The sequence below is a fragment of the Podarcis filfolensis genome, assembly GCF_964270895.1.
Source record: "Podarcis filfolensis genome assembly, chromosome: 4".
NCBI lineage: Eukaryota > Metazoa > Chordata > Lepidosauria > Squamata > Lacertidae > Podarcis > Podarcis filfolensis.
Window position 1 is genome coordinate 32716749 of NC_139607.1, and position 23200 is coordinate 32739948.

The window sequence follows — 23200 nt, forward strand, 5'->3', positions numbered from 1 at the left end:
AACAGGACCAGTGGTCAGGGATGATGGGAATTGTAGTCTCAAAACATCTGGAGGGCCAAGTTTGCCTATGCCCAATATAGAGATTAGAACAGCAGATCTAAACTTAGTTTGACAAATCTCTCCTGCAAGTTAAAAGACACACATTTTCAACATTTTAAAAAGTTTGCATTGGCTAAGAGAGTGGAGGGTTTTTATGTCGTTGTTCAAAATTACTTCAAAATCTCTTTTAAGTCTTCTTTTTTTGTGTCTGTGCCCCAAGAGATACATTGAACTAAAAGTTATTAGCTTGCTCCCATCAGCTTAGAAACCTGAGGCTTAACTTGGGAATTTGCACTAAGGGATTGTATTGATTGAAACCAACAAACAAAGCAGTTGTTTCCATCAAAATTGCAGCCAGACAACCTCCTTCAGTGGCCAGGTCAGATTTCTTAAGCTGAGGAGGATAAGCCTTAGACGGTGCTCATACCAGATATTTACAAGAGATGTGCACAGCCCTAAAGTCCCAGTGATAATTCTCCCTCTCTATTTTTAGTGACTGTTCAGTGACCACCTCTGTTCATTTCCACACCAATAGAAAATGGAATAATATACAATTCATAGTATAATACTTTCTTAATATTCAGTGAGAGGATTAGATGCTGAATCTAGCATTCAGCTGGTCTTTAGATGCGAAAATAAGACCAAAATCTCTCCCCTCTCCCCCATCAGAAGCAGCCAATGACTGGTAATAGTCCTGGGAGCTGTCCGATGTGCTGAACTAGCTTTTTTTTACTGTGTTTATTTCCTGGCTAATAGTGGCAATCTTAATGTTTACGGATGAGCCACATAAATGCAAATTCTGCTATCAGGTACTGAATATCCTGAGACTTCTGTTTTATATAATTGTTTATTTTTAGGGGGAAAGTGCTTTCTAGACTATTATTATTATGAATATTATTATCGTTCATTTCATTTCTATACAGCTTTATATTTTTAAGTAAAAAAATCACAAAGTGGTTTACAATACATTAAAACATCAAACAAACCAGAATAAACATTACCGAAGGTAGTCAAAGATAAAGCATGCCTTCAAAGCAACATAATTAACAGGAAGCTAAAATATTACCTTAAGATGTTCAGAATAACACATTGCAAAGGAAATCAATTGCAGAATGCACTTTTAACGCACAAAAGTTAACAAAAAAAATATATCTTAAACATTTCAAAAGAAAACATTACTAAAGGAAGATGAATGTAAAATGCAGTTTTAAAACAGCATAATTAAGAAGATAATAAAATAATATGATGGGGGGGGACTAAGAAAACAAGCCAGTTCCTCCCATTCATCAAGAAACGAACTTAGAGTTTTGCAATGTGTAGAACTAAACAGTGAAAGTGTACCAGAAGGCCTGTGAGCGCCATCTTGGTAGTCAAGATAATTGTTAGTTGCTGCAATAATAAGCTCATATATATATTTATATGCTTTGAAGCTTTGAAGCCCTCGTTTTGGTTTAGTTAGTTGGGAGAGGAGAGGCTTCTCATGCTGGCTGCCTGTCAGCTATTCCCTGGTCTGAAAGAAAGATGAGAGTTGGGAAGGGGCCTCTAAGCCAGGGGTGAGTTAATTGGGCAATTGCTGCCAGCTTGCTTTGTGTATAAGTAATGCTTAACATATTCGCACCTCACGGACAAGTCATAATTACTACTTACTGCTTCAGCATGCACACAAAAGCTCATACCGATAACAAACTTAGTTGGTCTCTAAGGTGCTACTGGAAGGATTTTTTTTATTTTGTTTTGACTACGGCAGACCAACACGGCTACCTACCTGTAACTACTTACTGCTTCAGCATCTATCCTGAGCCTGTGAAGGCAGCAGGACTCTGCTGCTGTGTTGTAAGTTTATACCACTGGTAGGTAAATTAAGGCCCCTGGGCCGGATCCGGCCCAATCGCCTTCTAAATCCGGCCTGTAGATGGTCCGGGAATCAGCATGTTTTTACATGAGTAGAATGTGTCCTTTTATTTAAAATGCATCTCTGGGTTATTTGTAGGCCTTTCTGGTGTTTTTACATGAGTTGAATGTGTGCTTTTATTTAAAATGCATCTCTGGGTTATTTGTGGGGCATAGGAATTCGTTCTTTTTAATATAATTTCAATATAGTCTGGCCCTCCACAAGATCTGAGGGACAGTGGACCAGGCCCCTGCTGAAGAAGTTGGCTGACCTGGTTTATACCTTTCTGTAATAAAGCACTAGAACTGGCCATCCTGCCATTTCTCACTTCCTCCTTTGGTATCCCTGCACCAAATGACTCATGCAAGGCCCTCCTTTGGGATCAAGACTTGCATATGCACACTTTGCTCTAGAAGCACAGAGGCAGGACACCAGTATGAGGATCCCTAGCTAGGCCGAAACTTTCCCCCCAAAGTACACAGGAAACCTTCACCATGTCCCTGGTTTGGTTGGGTGAGTTTTTCAGCTGTCAGTGTGCTCTTCATGTTATGTTAATGTTCTTCCCTGCCTCAGCTGAGAATCTAACAAATCCTAATTTTTGTAGCTATTGGAAAACATGGATCTTGGAAATGGAATAAAGACTGCAAAGTAGGTATATTCCAATTAGCTGGAACTCCTGATGCCCCTGGTGTGATTGCTGCCCTTGAACGAGACATCCCTCACAAGTGATCCAAGATCAATCAATCTTGTGAAGAGTCTTAGGTGTTGAAAACCCAAGTGTCTTATCACCCCTATCATAAATAGAGTAGCCTGGAAGTTAAGTGTTATTGATTTCAAGAGTTTCCATTTGTCCTCCTTTTTAGTACCAAGAAGAAGACGCATCAGCAGCTATAAACACCCCTAAAGAAGACTTAAAACAGTTTTCTTTCTAAGTGTAAAAATGTCCTTCCTTCAAGCACTTTCATTTGTTATGGAAAGCTTTCATTTTCAGTCCTGTCAGGCTGTGAGCAACTGGACCTTAAAGTGAAGCCATTAATGTCTAGGGAGAGTCACTGATACCGAGCAGAATGGTTGTGCCACACCACTGTGTCACACACACCGACTGACTGATATATTGTTTATGTATAGGCATAAGTAAATAAAAATGATAGGCAAAACAAACACCAGCATAGTTTTATTTAATCTAATGTTTCAGTCAGAACCCTCAAGCTGTTAGATTTTTAAGATGAGCAGTGGGAGCCAAGGAGACATTACTGAGAATACAGAGACGTGGAGAGAAATTTCAGAAAAGAAATGTATTTGTCATAAGAGGGTATGTGAATGCAAGAAAGGTTTAAAATAGAACTAAAGTATGTGTAACAACCTTTTTCTTAGAAATACACTTCTGATGCATGCTGAAAACCTATATGTTCCCTGTAATTTCTTTCACATGTGGTGGACCTGTGACGAAGTGAAAAGATTTTGGGGACAAATTTACGATGAATTAAAAAGAATACTGAAATACACCTTCCCCAAAAAACCTGAAGCGTTCCTTTTAGGTATGATCGGAGAGGAGATCAAAAATGAAGACCAAACATTCTTTCAATATGCAATGGTGGCCGCCAGGATTTTGTTAGCGCAAAACTGGAAAACTTCCAATATCCCCACCATTAGAGAATGGCAAATGAAATTATATGAGTATATAGAATTAGCTAGAATGTCACAAAAAATTAGGCACCAAAAAATCGTTAAGTTTACGAACGACTGGAATAAATTTCTAAGTTACATTGAAACCAATCTAGGTATTACCAAAATCACAGTGGGCGGAATCTAAAACCTGCGATGTAAAGAGCTGATATAATACAATCTGCAGATAAGCGATGAGTTTGTTTTGCCTAAACCGAGATGGAAGGAAGTCAATTGAGTGATGTTATGTTGGTTTGTCTGTTTTATGTTTATAGGTGTTGTTTGTTGTTGTTGTTTGTTTGTTTGTTTGCTTTTTTTTTCTTTTCAGTCTTTTTTCTTTTTTGTATTGTTTGATGTCGTTTCCAAAATATCAATAAAAAGATTAGTAAAAAAGAAAAAGAAAACCTATATGTTCCCTGAGGCATTTCCTGGCACATATGGCTAGTTACTGGGGTCACTGTATTATGCTGTATTTTGCTAATGGCTATTTTTGTGTGTGGAGTGCCTGTGGTGTGTGTTAGAAATGTCTGAGGGCAGTCTTTAGAGGGAAAGAGCAGTTCTCAGGGAAGGTTGAGAGTCTTGGGTGTGTGAGTGTCTGAGTGAGTGAGTCAGATTGCTGTCTAGGACACTACAGCTGTGTGACTGAGGCATAGCACTTTGTTATGTTACTGTATATGGTTCTGTCAGTGAGTGGTTTTGTCATCTCCAGGTATTTTTGCAGTATATTTTAGCAGAGTAGGTGGAGTGATTGGTGATTAGTGGTGTGGGGAGTGAAATATATTTGAGCAATTAAGTGGCTAGAGTGCTATGTGTTTTGGTGCATGCATGTGAGAAATGGGAGTAGCATGGGATGAGAGAGATTGGATAAGCAGAGGGTACTATCTGATTAAGTCCAGTAGTAGGGAAAGTGGTTGTGGTAGACGTAAGAAGGAATGTGGACCTCCCTTGTGCTGCTTTTGTAAAGAATGAATTATTATTCTGGAATCTTATAATGGCCAACTCTGAAAGGGTGAGCCAAGAGCTACTGTTGAAACTCCTGCTTGCACCTGATGAGCAAACAATCCCATGGTGTGTATGTGTTAGTGGGGTAGGTGTTGCATACTGTAAGTCAGAATGTGTTTTGGCCAGGGTGGGGAGGGGTCCCTTGCTCTGGAGATATTTTTGAAATGTGCTGCTATGCTTTACTATTCCATTTTATTTGACATTGTAATTTTTCAATTTTATTGTTTGATACTGTGTGTGTGTGTGTGTGTGTGTGTGTGTGTGTGTGTACCATTTATTGTTCGAGCAAACCACTGTTTGAGTGGTACTAAAATGAATGAGGAGGCTACATGGGTAGGTTCCCCTGTATAGATGATTCATAGGAACACTGCTGCTACTTCCAATGGTGGCAAAGCAGAAATAGAAAAGGAAAAGAATTCACCCTGAACGTATTTTTTTTAATAAGCCCCTTAAAAATTGGTGGTGGTCCCTCCTTTTCCTGTCCCATCCATCACAATTTTGAAGAAGAATTCATTCAAACCCCCTTCAATGAAGTCTTTTGAGTCAGTGTTCTCAGAATGGATGGCCCAGGCAACATATACATGATTCAATGGCAATATAGGTGCATTTGTATGTTTGGGTTGGCCTCTAGCCACAGAATTCAACACTGCCCTACAAAACCAATTTCCAGTGTGTTGTCTTTGCCTGCATAGCAACATCCTGTGTAGGTTTCCATGCATGGAGCAGCTGTTTCATACACCCATAGTCTTCCTGTGTGGGCAAACTGATTGCTTAATGACTATTTGTCTACTCCTTTGGAAGCCATAAATGGCCCAGCAACATTTAGAATGATCTTCAAGTGTTGTTGTTTTGTTTTGTTTTAATGATAATACACACACTTTGGACCTAAATGGATCTGACAGGTTTTTTCTTGATCACAGTTGGTTTTATATTAAATACTCCAAGAAAACAAGGCTCAGAGCATACCTTATGCATATTGATCATTTGGGGACTGCCATATGTCATGGATTAGTTGAGCCTTTTAGGAATATTATATTTTGAGCAGAGCAGATGTGAAGCTTTCAGAAGAGGATTCCCCCCCCCCCCCAATCCCTGAGGGGAGGTATAAGAGGAGAATAGCCGGAATACTTTGGGGAAGGAAAAGTACAAGTAGGAAAAGAGCAACTGATGGGAGTTGGATGGTCCCTGTAGCTGCATGCTGCACGCCATTAGATGACTTTTTTTGGAGGAGGTGTAAAAAGCTTTGCCAAACGTTGCTAGAACACATTGGCAGGGTGGCAGTAGCCTCCTGCCCACAGATATTCATAGTGAGAAAAGTTGGAGAAACCAAGCTGTCTGGATCAGAACCCGACACTGGCAAGTGAGGGCAGGGCGGCTTTTTAAAAATCTTTGATCCTCAAATGACCCGATCCAACTCTGAGATTCACCAACCTTGGCCAGCAGCTGTGCCTTGATCAGTACTGCTTATACCTACTTTGTAAAGGCACAACCAAATTGGGTTTGGCATCGCGGATGACCTCAAGAATTTCCAGCACTCCTTATGGAAACCCACACCTGACTTTGAAAAAGATGCCATCATTATATAACCAGTGCGTGTGTTTTTTCTGGGGGTACTCGAGGGTACACAGGTCCACCACCTTTTTCCTAGAAGAAAAGTACTGAATATAACTTTCTGATTTCACAAAGGATGTAGTGTATAAATGTGATGCAGTGACACTTTGAAACCTTTGCTCCTGCTTTTTGTCACTCTAACCTTTAAAGCCTTTGGCAATTTCGATGATGTGGATGTGCTCTTTTGATCTCTGCTTTGTTTAGTCGGTGGGACACAGCGTTCCAATACGGAATATTTTTTTGAGTCGAGCCTCAGTTTCGAGCGATTAATCAGGGACGTGGGAAAGGGAATGCTTCAGTACGCAAAGGCAGTGATTCCAAAAAGCAGCATTAACGGGACAAGGATGGCTCTCTGGCTATCACAACCCCTGCTAGGATGCTTCCTATATTTGCTCGTCTTCCTCCTTCGACAGCTCGCATTTGTAGCGGTTTTCATTGCTTCATATCAGTTGCCAGGACTGCATGTTCCAAATGAAAGGCTTTGCTTGTTGCCACTGGGCTGTGCAGAAATTGCAAACATTATTATTTTTTTACCCTCGCTCCAGGCCATGGCTATACTAGATACTTAGCTCTGGACTGAAAGTCATGTTGATGCCTGAAGGTGACAAGGGAATGAACAGGGCTATGAAACTATCGTCTCCTTCACACTTCTGCGCCTTCACACTTGTGCCCTGTGGGCTCTGGTGTCAAACCTCCGAGCCAGCTGTGAATAAGGTGGAAAGGTTTCAAAACGTGTTTTTTTAATTCTCACCTTTTTTTTGTCTTTCCTTCTGAGAATCTTAACTAGATTTCTCTGCATTTTTTATTTCATAGGCACTTTTTTTTAATGACCTGATAGAAAGATGACAGCCATGAGTCCCAACTCTCAGTACAATTAGCTTTTTCTTTTCTTTTTTTAGTGGGGGCAGGGCTAAGACCCTCGCTTTTAGCCTGATATTGAGATAGTGTGGCTTTTGTTAGAAAAGCTCTAACCGCAGACATTCAATGTCATGTAAAAAGAAGTGAACAAGATAAAGAAAGAGAGCCTGTTTTTTTTGGTTTTTTAGTAAGTTGCCAAAGACAATTGATGTCTCTTTGCCAGTAACCCCCCCCCCCCCTGCAGTGAAAAATGGAAATATGAACACGTAGTTCACATATGAGCAAACATTTGTAAATTTAAACCCACAGGTACCCCTTGTTTCAAGTGGTGCTTACTAGCTGTGGCTTTCATCCCCCCCCCCCCATTTGTAGACTGTTCTTAATGCTGCATTTGGATGGGTCAAAAAAACCCACAAAGCTTACTGCAGGTGTTTTAGGATTCAAATTTGTATTAGTATAATGTTTTCAATGTTCATTAAAAATAAACTAAGAGGGCAAAGCATTACTGAAAGATGCTATTCACTGTTGCAATTTTCCCACCTCCTATTGCACAGGCTGCAGGCTGGGAAGTGGACACTATCTTGCCCTCCCGGAACATTTTATGATGCTGCTACATAACAGCAGCCTATTGGATGAGTCAGAAAGTTTGGCGACCTAGTCCCACCTGCAGAGTAGGGAATCTGCCACACCTCTGGCTCCTTTCCAGTTGGGAAGCATATTTATTTGGAAGCTACTATTGACAGGAACCCGGGTGGCGCTGTGGGTTAAACCACAGAGCCTAGGGCTTGCCGATCAGAAGGTCTGTGGTTTGAATCCCCACGACGGGGTGAGCTTCCTTTGCTCAGTCCCTGCTCCTGCCCACCTAGCAGTTTGAAAGCACGTAAAAGTGCAAGTAGATAAATAGGTACCGCTCCGGCAGGAAGGTAAACGGTGTTTCCGTGTGCTGCTCTGGGTCACCAGAAGCAGCTTAGTCATGCTGGCCACATGACCCGGAACCTGTACGCCAGCTCCCTCGGCCAATAAAGCAAGATGAGCGCCGCAACCCCAGAGTCGGCCACGACTGGACCTAATGTTCAGGGGTCCCTTTACCTTTACTATTGACAGGTGGTCTCCACCATTGGGGCAGCCCCCAAGGGAAGAGGTGACCCTTTGGGGTTTCTTATGGAGGGTGAAAAACGGTTAAGGGAACTCCCCCACAGGTGACTGGCTTTAATTTCTCTTTTGTGTGCTGGCTGTTAGATGATAGATAGATGACAGAGTGCAATTTTTCTAGAAAAAGAGGTGCCAGAACTCTCAATGAATCCTTCCCTCGTTCTCTTAAAATGGCAATGGCACCCACCTGAGAGGTGCCGGAACTGAGTTAGACTGGTGACTGTGAGTAGCTGCTGAGACCATACAACACTGGTCCTGAAAGACCTACATTGGCTCCCAGTACGTTTCCGAGCACAGTTCAAAGTGTTGGTGCTGACCTTTAAAGCCATAAATGGCCTCGGCCCCAATATACCTGAAGGAGCATCTCCACCCCCATCGTTCAACCTGGACACTGAGGTTCAGCTCCAGGGGCCTTCTGGCAGTTCCCTCACTGCGAGAACTGAGGTTACAGGGAACCAGGCAGAGGGCCTTCTTGGTAGTGGCGCCCATCCTGTGGAACGCCCTCCCATCAAATGTCAAGGAAATAAACAACTATCTGACTTTTAGAAGACATCTGAAGGCAGCCCTGTTCAGGGAAGTTTTTAATGTTTGATATTTTGTCATGCTTTTAATATTCTGTTGGGAGCCTCTCAGAGTGGCTAGGTAAACCCAGCTAGATGATGTTGTAAACAAAATTCCTATCACAATGGAAGGGGGTATAAATAATAAATTATATTGTTATTGTTGTTATTGTTGTTATTGTTGCTGTTGTTGTTGTTGTGCATTCTGGTGAGTTCTGGCTGAAGAAAAGCCAGAGAGAGAGAGAGAGAGAGAGAGAGAGAGAGAGAGAGAGAGAGAGAGAGAGAGATGTAAATATGTAGAGATAGACATAGAGATTTATTTATTTCATAAACTTTATACACTGCTTGATAGTTGTTGTTTTTTAAAACCCTCAGAATGATTCTATACAAAGTTGAGAGATATTCCTGCACTTGAGGGTGGGAGGCTTTTTGTTCTGATGTTGACAGTTTGGGGAAATGGGTAGTAAAAGCCTTTCTTCATCCTTTAATTTACTGCATATAGGTCTGAAAGAGCGACCAATCATATTAGTAGTTTTATTTTGCTGTTGGGAAAATAATTAGAAAGCAGAGCAGGCTTGAGATTGTTAGCAGAGATTATGATTTGGAGGAGAGATACAGATGGACTTCATTTGTTGATTGAAGAAAATCCCAGGTGGCAGTAGATTAGACTTTATCAGTTTTCATTCATCTGCTTGTGAAAAGTGGATAACGCTTGAATCTTTAGCAGTCTCACTTGAAAGGAATCCAAACTCCTGGCTTGAGAGGCTTGATTAAATTTTACTCAGGTAGTTGGATTTAATTTAGGACAGAACAAAAACCACCTGGATACCTGGGAGGAAGAAGGATGGGCGTACAGACAGAAACACTAGTGAAAAATTCTGAGCCATGCTATTGTCTAATTAACACATAAGCTACGTATATCTATCCACATGGGTTTCAGTTGTTTCTCTTCAGAGTCTGATATTTGGATAAAAATTAGGTTTAAATGATAAAAATTGGGGAACTTTTGTTTTTCCAGAGGTATAAACTGTCCTGCCTGCTTTAATTGATCTGGAATCTATATCTATATCTATATCCCCATCCCTAGGTGTTTTCTCACAGCTATATGAGAGCTATGTGTTCATTTATTTACTCTGTTCTGTATTATGGGCTTAGAGCTTCTTACAGCCACCCCTCCTAAATGTCAATAATCTTGTCCATTAGGCAACCAGATGGTTTGGGAGATAAAATCTACTAAACTGAAACACCCATACTATACCATAAAGATAAATAACCAGTTGAGAAAGCTACCTGTTAAATACCTGTGTTGAAAGAGGAGCTGTGCTGCACGGTGAAATGGAATGGATGAAGTCTGTGCAGGAGAGAGAGGGCTTGTCCCCAGATTCTAGAATGTTTCACTCTTCCAATACTGAAGACGCTTCCATTCCTAGGGGCAACATATAAGCCCTGCTCATTGCTATCTCATGTGCACCTCACATTCTGTACAGTGTCTACTGGATATTGGTGTGTACTGGGTATACAAAAATCATAATGCAAACTTGTGCATAACTATGTGCAAGTGATCTTCATACCTTTCTCTGCATGGATGAATGGAAATGCTTCACATGTTGAAAAGCACCATGGGGGTATAGTTTGCTTCATCCATGGGCAAGGTATAAAAATATGCATCTTTTACTACTCTTTAAACACCTGTTCGTGACTACTACAGGCTATTAAAGTATGTTAGAAGGCAACAGCTCTCTCTTAATTGATCTTGACCCTATGGATCAGGAAACCTTTGAATTGGTATCCCACACACCTCTAGGTTAAAAATGCTTTGAGGCTTCCATTGTTATAGCACATATACAGTCTACCTGCTCATACTCAATTAATGATTTGAAGGGATCTAAAAGCTATTGTAAGGACATTTAGGGGATCAGTCATTCTTTGGAATATCAAGTTATTTGTTCAACAGATAGAATGCTTGTGGAGGGTGAAGCACCTCTTGAGTATTACCGAATTGTAAAATGGTCTTATTTTAGATCTCTCCCCTAAAGTACATGACTTGAAGTCTACTTTCTTATTGTGTGTGTGTGTGTGTGTGTGTGTGTGTGTGTGTAACTCCACACCTTATCAAATCTTATTGAAACTACTGCTTTCACTTAACCTTCACTTTGCATTGTAAGTCTCATATGCGTAATCTCTAGGAGCCTCACTCAGATCAACTGATAGCAATGAAGGTAGAGTCACGGACCTGTCTTACTTCTGCGTCCCAGGTGTTTCTGTTTCTAATGCCAGAGAACACAAGAAGTGGCAAAAACCAAAAAGCACTTTCAATGGGCCAGTAAAAAAGTGTGAACTCCAAATAAAACCCTAACAACCAGACATAGTGGAAGCGCTGTTATTTCGGTTTTGTCCCAAATGATCACTCTTGTTACCTCAGTAATATTATAACTTGCCTATATACCCTAAACCAGGCATCCCCAAACTTGGCCCTCCAGCTGTTGTTGGACTACATCTCCCATCATCCCTAGCTAACAGGACCAGTGGTCACGGATGATGGGAATTGTAGTCCCAAAACAGCTGGAGGGCCAAGTTTGGGGGTGCCTGCCCTAAACCTTAGAGTAAATTTATGTGAATCTCTAGGCAAATGAAAATAGGATGGAACCTCCATATTCTTGAAGCATTGCTAGAGTGCAGCCTAGTTTAAATAGAAGTTTCAGCTTAAATAGGGATTTACTGCCACTATGGAGCAAATTCCCCTTTGAAATGCACCTATGTGCATGAGCTGAAGCTGTACAGGTAGTTCCTAATCCTTGGTTGTGATGAAATACATACAATGATCAGTGCTGACAATTTTGGCAGACCAAATCTGCTGCTTAGCTGCTTTGTGGGTTTATTGGGGAAGGTACTTCCCAAGTCTTGTTGGACATTATGCATAATATACAAAATGCAGTCAAGATCTGCACATTCCCCAAGGTTTGTTGGAGATTATGCATAATGGCCAGATAATGTACATAATTCAGCAAATACATGCACATCCCTACCCCTAGTTGTTAGTTATGATGTTTCACTGGGAGATAGTTAAAGGCTCATGACATTCAGAAGCATCTGCTGTTGTGTGTGTTTGGTTACTTACGGAAAAGCTTCTTAATGAAAGTCTATTGCCATTTATCTCTTACCATCTTTCAGTTTATAGTTAATAGCCCCACAGCTCCACATATAGAATAATGGATGTGCCACATAAAGTAGCTATAGTATTCCAAAGAGAACAATTGGATTTGTTTTGACATAGTGTTAGCTGCTGTGGGCTGGGCACATAGCAAATCACAGATGGTAGAATAAGCATAATATAATTATAGAGACTCCCAGGCTATCCAGATGGCCATATATGTTTGGCTTGTTGGAAAAAAAGCCTGAAGTTAAAGTATAGGTTCATCACACTTTTTTATATTTTAGTCCAGATTGAGAAGTCTGAATTCACTCCCCACCCCCTCCTTGATTGTTTGAATATTTACCATATGGGCTGCCAATCTATTTCTGTAGTTCCTTTTTGAATCATAATGGAGGTGTCTGAGACGTTCTATTACATTGTTACCAACAGATTTCAGTGTAATGGCGTGAGAATTTTGGACATGCTACAGTTCTCCTGGGGACGCGGGTGGCGCTGTGGATTAAACCACAGAGCCTAGGACTTGCCGATCAGAAGGTCGGCGGTTCAAATCCCCGCAATGGGGTGAGCTCCCATTGCCCGGTCCCTGCTCCTGCCAACCTAGCAGTTTGAAAGCACGTCAAAGTGCAAGTACATAAATAGGTACCACTCTGGCGGGAAGGTAAACGGCGTTTTTTTGCACTGCTCTGGTTCGCCAGAAGTGGCTTAGACATGCTGGCCACATGACCCAGAAGCTGTACGCCGGCTCCCTCGGCCAATAAAGCATGATGAGTGCCACAACCCCAGAGTCGGTCACAACTGGACCTAATCGTCAGGGGTCCCTTTATCTTTGCCTTTTAGAGTTCTCCTATTGTACAATCTCAGTGGAATATATTGCTTGCAAACTTGAGGGTGCCACAAGTTCATCAGTAGCTTCTTTCAAACAGCAGTGCAAATAGAACTGAGCGCATCCAAGAATTTGGGTGGAATGTTGCACTCCATAATTCTAAAGCAGCATCGGGGAGGCAAATCTACATTTTGTATTCTGAGCCTTTCAAAAGATTCTCACTGCCCTTTTGTGTAGTAATAATAATAATAATTAATAATAATTATTTTATTTGTACCCCGCCCATCTGGCTGTGTTTCCCCAACCACTCTGGGCTGCTTTCAACAAAATATTAAAAATACATTAAAACATCAGTCATTAAAAACTTTCCTAAACAATGCCTATTTCAGGTCACCTCTCTGTGATGTTCTGTAGAGTTCAGTGCCATGAGTAAAAATTTTATCTGATAATCATTCTAAGTGATCTTGCTGGTCTACACAGGGGCAGCTTGGCCCTACAAGAAACCTTGTTCCAAGTTGTTCAAGACTTTATATCTTAATAAGAAGCTCTTGTACATGGCAAATTGGCAGCCAGTGCAGTTCACCCAGCACAGGAGTAATATGCATGTTTCCAAGGGCTTAAGTGAACCCCGTGTTTTGTAGCAGCTCCTGCTGATGGACTAGTCTCAAGAGAAGTCCCTCATGAAGTATGTTACACCAGCACAGTTACGATATTACCAGTATATGAGTCACAGTGGCCAAGCTCTTCCTGTCTAAGAAAGGACATGGTTGGGGTACAAAACTAAGTAGAGAATGCACAAATAATGTCATGAAGGCTACCTGGGCTTCCAGTGGAAAAGATGAGTGTACTAGCACCCCCAACTATATGCCTGCTCCTTCAGAGGGAGAGCAACCTGGTCCAGAACTGGTAAGCTCCCTAACATCTGGACCTGGGAACCACTCACTCACAAAGTCTCCAGCTTAACAGGATTCAATCTCAGCTCATTCACCTTCTTCCAGCCCATCACTGTATCCAGACACTGACTGAGAACAATCATGTCTAATCCAACTCACAGGTAACAGAGAAATAGAGATGGATGTGGTCAGCTGATGATACTGCATCCCAGTTCTCCTGACCTTTCCTAGCAACTCCATCTAGGTTACAGGTGGAAAACTTGAACTAGCCAATGGGCTATATCTTTCCCACTGCCGCCTCCCCCCCCCCCCACCGGGCCAACTTTGACTGGTGGGTGTTAATCACACCATGTTATTATGATGTTTGGTGCCAACTTGAAAGGTCACTGGCTGACAACATTGATCTGCTATGGGTGCTGAGAGAAACCCCCTTTGAAGTTCATTTGCAAATGGCCAATACAAATTGTTGTAATGTGAACAGACTTCAAAGGGATGGCTCTTGGCATCCGTCAACTGAGAGCCCCTTCAGCAGCTCTAGGGCATTCTCTCTCTCTCTCTCTCTCTCCCTCTCTCACACACACACACACACAGAGAGAGAGAGAGAGAGAGAGAGAGAGAGAGAGAGAGAGAGAGAGACTTCATATCAATAATCTGCCCTCAGTGTCATTCCTGAGAAAGATCCATGACATCTTTACCCAGGAAGTCTTACTGTGACATCAGAATAGCTCATCAAAGCCAGTCAAAATATATGCATAGCCTTCCGGGCTGTGGAGATATTAAATAGGTATTATGTATTAAGAAGTGTGATGCAATATTCAGTTGAAATCTTGATTTGTATGCTGATCTGAAATATGGATTTTCCCATTAAAAAATACTTGGGAAAGTGTCCTTTATCTCCCCTGTGCAATAACAGATGGTGCAAGAAACATGGCCCAATCAGCGAGTATATATGATAGGCAAGAAAAACATGGTGATAATTACAGCAGGCGTTTCTCAATAAGTCTAATGTATGTCAGGTTCTGATTAACTGTAAATCTACCAGCCCCAGATGATAGCAGGTGATAGGCAAATCTTGGAACCCATCATAAATTTGTGAAGAAATTAATGTCAGAGATTACATAAATTCAGGATTTGGCTGTCACAATCTTGTCAAAACGCCCACCTCATATTCAAAAGAGGAAAACTGGTATCTGAGGAAAAGTAACTCCACATTCTCTAGAAATAAATAAGAAGCAGACAAGCCATTTTCACCTTTCAGCTGCCACCTCCAAGCTGCCTCCCTGCCCCTTCAGTTATTTTGATGACAAGTTGAAGGTGTTCAAAGTAAACAGAAATGGTACGAGTCCTACGATGCCTCAGGACAAACAAATGTATCATAAACTAGGGTTTGGAGAACCTGTGGTCTTCCAGGAGTTCTTGGACTGCAGCTCCCACCAGCCCCAGCCAGCATGGCCAATTGCCAGGGATGATGGGAATTGTAGTTTCCCCACCCCCTGACATAAGCTTTCATTTGCATGCTTCCTAGCATCTCAGGGAGTTTGTAAAGGAAGAAGTGAGTGGTCAGAAAGCCACCAGGCCTCTTTGTATGAATGCATGTTTACTAAAGGACCCACTCCAAAGGGGGGGGGGGGATCACTAAATTTCCCACCACCTTCATTGGAAAGAAAGGTACATAAAAGAGGGGAGAGGACCTTTCTCCAACCATAAAGGTAAAGGTAAAGGGATCCCTGAACGTTAGGTCCAGTCGTGGCTGACTCTGGGGTTGCGGCGCTCATCTCGCATTATTGGCCGAGGGAGCCGGCGTACAGCTTCCGGGTCATGTGGCCAGCATGACTAAGCTGCTTCTGGCAAACCAGAGCAGCGCACGGAAACACCGTTTACCTTCCCGCCGTAGCGGTACCTATTTATCTACTTGCACTTTGACATGCTTTTGAACTGCTAGGTTGGCAGGAACAGGGACCGAGCAACGGGAGCTCACCCCGTCGCGGGGATTCGAATTGCCAACCTTCTGATCGGCAAGTCCTAGGCTCTGTGGTTTAACCCACAGCACCACCCGCGTCCCCTTTCTCCAACCATAGCTAATGTTTTGTCCTTAGGTGGGGCACACTGTACTCTACTGGCATGGTTGGGGCAAGGCAGGGGGAGATTAGTGTGGTGCAAACACACCAGTAGAGTCCATCTACTCCATCTGCCAATACATTTGCACTGCGCCAATATGCTTGCTGCCTTGCCGCCCACTCCCTCCTGGTAACCAATAGCAGCCCTCCTTCCAGAAACCCAGTGTGGCAGCTCCATTCCATTGAATGAGCTGCTTCAGGTCCTTAGGAATTCTAAGCAGGAACCTCAGGTGTTAAGGCCATCACATACAGTACTTCCCAAAATTCCACAGGACAAGGGAAGAAAAGGTACAGAAGCCTGTCCTTTCATCTTCCAGATGCTCGGGATGTTTGAGTTTATTCCAGGTCATCCTTTTCTTCATTTAATGGCTGATGTCCAAAGTGGTTGCCATGAAAACAGCTGCCAGGGCAATCTTTCTGACTCAACTATTTTGAATAAAAAGGCACATTTTTGTATATTTGGGGAAGATTTGTTGCTTACATGGCTCCCCCCCCCTTTAAAGCACGCCTTGCAAATATTAAATTATTCATTGGGAAATGAAATTTTGCATCTCCTTCACTCTCCACTACACTTCAGGTGGTTACATGTGATGTTCTAATTAGAACTGATCCCCATCAGAATGTGTGGGTGGGAATGTACATCAAAGCTCCTCCAGAATCAGAGTCTTTTCTTTGCCACCTCCGGATCTGTGCCAAGTTTACTGTGCAGCTTCTGCAGTAGCCCCGACTACAAAAAAAGCGTTGAAAGTTCAGTCGCACAATGGATTTGTTGTGTGCTTTCTGTATTTCGGTTTGCTAAGAACCCTGAGATCATACTCTCCAACATTTCTCTGATGAAAATAGGGACATCCTAAAAACAAGAGGGACATTCTGGGATCAAATCAGAAACCAGGGTGGCTTCTGTAAATCCGAGACTGTCCAGGAAAACAGGGACACTTGGAAGGTCTGTGATGTGGGATTCAAGAACGTCCTGCCCTGGGACAATACTATTCCCCGTCTTGAAGGGGGAAGCTGATTTGCCACAACCTCATCCCCAGAAGAAAATGAGAGTTGGGTCTTCCAGGGGAGGACTGTGACATAGCATGTGAGTGCTTTGCCCAGTGGGGAAGAGGAGGAGGCCAGGCTATTTAAGTCGACTCTGCCCCACACTCTTCCCTCTTTTTCTTTTGGCCCCTACACTTCTGCCCATTTCAGTGTGAGGTTTCCTACTTGCTCTTTTTGGGGACCAGGTAGATTTCTTTTTTAGGGGGAGCCCCTGATTGGCCCTTAGAACTCCTCCCCTCCCCTTCTACCCTGATTGGCCCTTAGAACTCCTCCCCTTCCCTTCTACTCCTCCCTTTCCCTTCTACCCTGATTGGCCCTTAGAACAACTCCCCTCCCCTTCTACTCCACACTATTGGGTGTTGTCTGTGTAACTTGAACATTTCTAGGTCTGTGTCCTTTTCAAATATTTTTGCTCATAATTTTGTGCTCCATTAACCAGTGGGTTTATTAAAAGAAAAATCCTTCCCCTGAACTCATCCATCCCATGGATCATTTTCACATGTAAGTGTCAATCATCTGATAGCACAGTGGTGTCAGGTGACCAAAATATTCTTCCCTTGTGGGTGCAGAAGAATATCCTTCACAACTTTGGCTTGGATTCAAGCCAACAATTCAGAGGAAGAATTGGGAGCACACTCTAAATGCACTTCTGATTTTTCCTTTCCATTAAATAGCTGTTGTCATTTTAATTATGCAAATCAGTTCTTGGAGACTTCTAACTAAATAGGTGCTCAGGAATAGTGCTACCTTTGGAGTGAGATTTAACCACCTAATAACTGACTAGGGTGTGTTTTAAAAGTCAGGTTCCTTGTATAGATGGAAATAAAATGTTAGGCAGTTCAAGATACTTATGAACAGTGTATTCATATAAATAAAAGACTCTGGAAGGTGAATGTGAAATAAAAGCATTGCAAAATGTTAATATGTACTTAGTACGTTAGTGCTTTTATAGAATTGCATTATTTGCCAGAAGCAGGAGACAAACAAGAGTAAAGAGCCATAAAGGCAAACTCATTCCCCAACAAAAGCTTTGATAAGTCAAGGGAACAGTCAACTGATTATGTCTTGGTAGACTTGAACTTTGAGAACTATATATACCCAAAGTACTTTATACTGAAAGGTATTGGAAGGCTTCAGTAGAGAGAAATATTCAATAGCAAAGCCTGTTGATAAATTGGAAATGATAGATCACTTCCAACCATGATTGATCAAATGATCAGTAACTTCATAGAAGCAAAATGGAGGGCAGACCTGGGGAAATCATTCCCTTTGGGGGGGTCCAGAAAGAGCTGGTACAGTGGTACCTCGGGTTACAGACGCTTCAAGTTACAGACTCCGCTAACCCAGAAATAGTACATCGGGTTAAGAACTTTGCTTTAGGATGAGAACAGAAATCGCACAGTGGCAGTGGGAGGCCCCATTAGCTAAAGTGGTACCTCAGGTTAAGAACAGTTTCAGGTTAAGAATGGACTTCCAGAACAAATTAAGTTCTTAACCCGAGGTACCACTGTATTTTGATCTTATGTCCATGATATGCCCTCTTCTATTCTTCTTCCCATGTTGGAATTGTACACAGTCGACAGAATGTCATACACAGCAGCAGGCTGTCTGCAAGCACTCAGCTGTGAGCCTGTACCTCTGTGTGCTCAGCTGTGGAATGGATTACTAGTCCAGGATTTGAAAGATAGAAAGTGAAGCAAGTTTAAAAGTGAGGTCTCGGAATAATAAGAATAAGAATAAGAATAAAAGATAAGTAACACAGGCATAATGGAAATGGCATTCGAAAGATTTTAAGCAATTCTGCTGGATTTTCCCCTAGACATCTTTGAAATACCACTGAATGCAGAAGACACAGGGGTTTTACTCTTGCAGTTGCAGCTGGTTTATATGAATTATATGAATTTCTTTTTATGCCACCCTATTCCCCCACTCTCTGTCTTCCTTCCCACCCAGCAGGCTGCCTGGGGAGGGACAGATTGCCTAATTTCAAAATCTCTCTATAAGCAATAGCAGATGACCATGTGAAGCCCAATGGTGCTATATACATTTACACTGTGGGTTAAACCACAGAGCCTAGGACTTGCTGATCAGAAGGCCGGCGGTTTGAATCCCCGTGATGGGGTGAGCTCCCATTGCTCGGTCCCTGCTCCTGCCAACCTAGCAGTTCGAAAGCACGTCAAAGTGCAAGTAGATAAATAGGTACCGCTCCGGCGGGAAGGTAAACGGCGTTTCCGTGTGCTGCTCTGGTTTGACGGAAGTGGCTTAGTCATGCTGGCCACATGACCCAGAAGCTGTACGCCAGCTCCCTTGGCCAATAAAGCAAGATGAGCACCGCAACCCCAGAGTCAGCCACGACTAGACCTAATGGTCAGGGGTCCCTTTACCTTTAATTGCCATAGAACTCTCATCTGAGCACATATGTAGAGAGTTACCTGGTTAGTGTGTTCACCATACAGGAGATTGTGGCCTTTATGGGGGATAAAGGGCTGATGGGTGTAAAAACCTGTTTAAAAGCTGATGTGTTGCATCTGTAAACATGCAACAATTGTGTGTGTCCCCCCCCCCAAATACACAGTTGCCTTCTGTCCTACAGAATTAGTTACATTTATTTCCACATATTGCATTTAGAATCAGAGTGGAAACTGCTACTAAATGAAGACTGGATAGCACAGCAGCAGCCTGCCTAGCTTGTGCTTAATGTATAGGTAGAACACTTTATTTGCCTAATTGGAAAGTAAATTATAAATGATGGCAATGGGAAGTGTCAATTAGAGAACCACTCAAAGACAGCTTCATATTTTAGCATGTTAAACTGCTATTCCCTCTAAGAGTAAACTGAGCTGATGAGTGTCGACAGACTGTAGCCAAAGGAACAAGAAAGGTGTCAGTGGACTTGAGGAAGGCCAAAGGGTGGAATTCAACATAAGATTAAGGAGATTGTTCCATTAGTGCAAGCATTCCTGCTTTCCTTATGGATTGATCTCCCCTGTCCTTAGGATTTGGAAGTGGCATAAATTTATGGGGCGAAATGTAGGAGCAAAAGTCCACCAATACAGGAAACTCTGTGATTACACAATACAAGTGTCTTGTCAAGGAGGAGAGAAATAGAAAAGTGGGGGGAAGTGGGATAGAATGGGGTGCCCTGGAGAAAGGTATAACTGGCTGGCTGGCTGGCTGGCTGGCATCCTGAAAAGGAGCCCTCCCAAAACAGTACAGTGGTACCTCAAGTTACATATGCTTCAGGTTACAGACACTTCAGGTTACAGACTCCGCTAACCCAGAAATATTACCTCAGGTTAAGAACTTTGCTTCAGGATGAGAGCAGAAATCGTGCTCTGGCGGCGCAGCGGCAGCAGGAGGCCCCATTAGCTAAAGTGGTGCTTCAGGTTAAGAACAGTTTCAGGTTAAGAACGGACCTCCGGAACGAATTAAGTACTTAACCTGAGGTACCACTGTATAAGTCTTTAGATTAAATAAATGCAACCAGCTTCTGCCGTATAAACAACAGAAACACACTGTCCATATGGGAGGTCTCCACAAAGGGCGGTTTATTCTGGTAGCTGTAGATCGACTCAGTCTCCTGACTCCCCTTCCATAAAAACAAAAATAGCCACTATAAAAGCAACCACCAGGGTCTTCCTTGGCGAATGACCTGCAGGTAAGGTGCAATTTTAGGCACGTCATTGTAAAGGCAGAGAAGAATCATGTCTGCAGTCGGAGGCATTGTGATTCCCCACTGCCCCGTTGTAGCTGATCACCCAGTAGAGCAGCCAAGTCACTGTTCTATTTAAAACCAGCCTGCCTGCTCATTCAGGTGGTCTGCTGGAGAATAAAAAACACCTTTGAAAAGACCTCTGGCTGTGCATTTCCCCTGCCTGACTTGTGTGACTCTTTTGGACAGTGGCCAGTAATTCTACCTGGGCTTCAAGAAGCAGAGCACCTATAACTACTGCTTTGTCTTGCTGCGGGGGCTTATCCAGGAAACTGTCAGATTCTGTTTCCCTGATAGCTTTGACAGTTGTTGGTAGAAGAGCAAGGCAATTTGGCAGAGAAAGCCCTTGCAAAGATGAACCTGGAGACAGATAAGGTGGGCACTAAAAGCTAAAATAATCGCCCGAGCCATCAAGCTATTAAATTGCTGAAATGCTGAAATCATCCCTTGTCATGATGGACATTGTTGTCATAATGGACACAGTAAAACAAGGATACATCCCTCCTATTGGGGAGATGGGGATCTACAAGTGTAAATGCAACTTGGTCTCTCTGTCACACAACATTGTATTTCTTTAGTTCATAACATTTATATACCACTTGATTGTTTTTTTAAAAAAACCAAAGCAGTTTACAATATTTTGAATCGAAAGCAATTGCAGAGGGTTGGACAAGATGACCCTCAGGGTCCCTTCCAGCTCTGAATTTCTATTATTCTATTCTATGTTATCTTAAAGGCAAAAAAGGGAAACAGAGTGTGGCGATCACACAGGGTCCCCGGACGTTTAATGGTCTATTGATCCCTGTGCCACCACTGTGCTCGCTTCCCCGCTGCCACCAACCCGTTACCCTCTGGTAAAACACTGAGTCCAGACAGTTGTTAAAAGTGAACCAAAAAGACAAGTTTATTTTACAAATATTAACAAGTTTATGGTTTCTCAGATAATATTCCTGTCAGTATCTTAATTTTAGTTTCTTTACCGGCTTATACCTTTCTAAAACCTTCTGACTGATTATCTCAACTGTTTGACTGACTCCTCTTAACAGATTCTCTCACTCTCTCACATCAGACTAGCCCAGCCCACAGACTTATCCTCTCTGACTCTTCTCTAACTCCAGACTGACCACCCTAACTCTAACTCCTCCCCTTGGGTTCCCATTGGTTAGTCATTTTACAATTAGTTAACCCCTTCCTTATGAACCCAGTATGATGTCACACACCTAGGAGGGCAAACGCCACACAGAGCAATAAAATGATCATTGTATACTATACAGTGTATAGCATGGGTAGGCAAACTAAGGCCCGGGGCCCGGATCCGGCCCAATCGCCTTCTAAGTCCAGCACACAGACATTAAAATCAGCGTGTTTTTACATGAGCAGATTGTGTCCTTTTATTTAAAATGTATCTCTGGGTTATTTGTGGGGCATAGGAATTTGTTCAATTTCCCCCCCAAAATATAGTCCGGCTCCCCACAAGGTCTGAGGGACAGTGGACCGGCCCCCTGCTGAAAAAAGTTTTCTGACCCCTGGTGTATAGCTTTCTTTCCAAATAGAATACCTACCTACAAAGTCATCATCACCCAGTCCAAGTATTTAGAGGCTTCTCAAAATATTTCAGGGGGAAAAATAACCTATTTTGTGTAAGCCTCCTAATGTGGATACACAAAATATTAATGATGATGAAGTGAAACATCTTGATTTGTCAGGCTTTACTACACAAAGCAGACTGTAGTCATATTCAGCCTTGCTGACTGAATGACAGAAGTGCTTAGAGCCATTTGGCACAGAGTCAACATTGCATTATCACATTTTAGGAAGGAAATATGAACTTTCCTATGTATTGGAAACATTGCAATTTAAGAATGTCAAGTTTCTGCTGTGACTGCTCTTTACATATTCACAGTGACTTTCACCGCTCAATGTCACTATCTCTAGTTTACAGGAAAACTCCGTATTATTAGCACCATAGAGTGGATGTTGCATGTCAATTTATGTGCAGTAGAGAAATCTTAAAATTAAGGTCTGTTGAGCTGGAAGCTTGTTGAAAACAGTGGGTGGAATTCAATGTCTCACTACTTTGAGCACTCTGTCTGTGCAAGCATATCAGCTCACCAGGTGGAACAATCCCCCTCACCTGTCTTACATACTGTTTAGGGGGGTTCTTTCAACATGCACACACCCCAGCCAATTTCAGGGGGCATGGGGAGGAGAGAGGGGGAAATCCCATTGCACACGCAGAAGCCTTTGTGCATGGCCTCCACTGACATGGTTCATTCAGTGACTCCCACTCAATGTGTAAACTGAAACAGAGGCATCCTTAAAATATCTGGATTTTTCAGTGCAGTCCTCCTACCAATGTTAACCAAAAAATGCATTATATTAGGGGAAATTGCTTGCAAAAAAATTGTGTAAAATTTAAAAACCCACCTGCAGATAAAATTATGGTTATTAGAGAAGTTAGCAACAAAATACTGGTGAATTTTCATTTTTTTAAAATTGCGAATTGTTACAGATAGGTGGAGAACTGAGTTTAAGATTGGAAAATAAGAAACTGAAAGATCCCAAATTGACAGATCCATCCATCTCTAAAGCCCGTCCTATATCAATTTTGGGTATCCCTCTCCCTCCCTCCTTCTCTCTGTCTCTCCCCTTTTTTGGCATTGTTGTCTTCTACCAGGT

General features: G+C 42.4%; 1 protein-coding gene and 1 long non-coding RNA gene across 3 annotated transcripts in view; one reads left to right on the forward strand and one right to left on the reverse strand.

The window, feature by feature from the left end:
* GABRG3 (gamma-aminobutyric acid type A receptor subunit gamma3) overlaps positions 1 to 23200 on the forward strand; it is a 282951-nt gene that overhangs the window by 174646 nt on the left and 85105 nt on the right. The gene's annotated exons all lie outside the window — the stretch shown is intronic.
* Positions 9052 to 12317, reverse strand: LOC310761384. The gene is made up of 3 exons (XR_014547453.1): positions 12276 to 12317; positions 10080 to 10204; positions 9052 to 9607 (listed from the first exon to the last, which is right to left on the reverse strand). It is a non-coding gene; the product is annotated as an uncharacterized lncRNA (long non-coding RNA).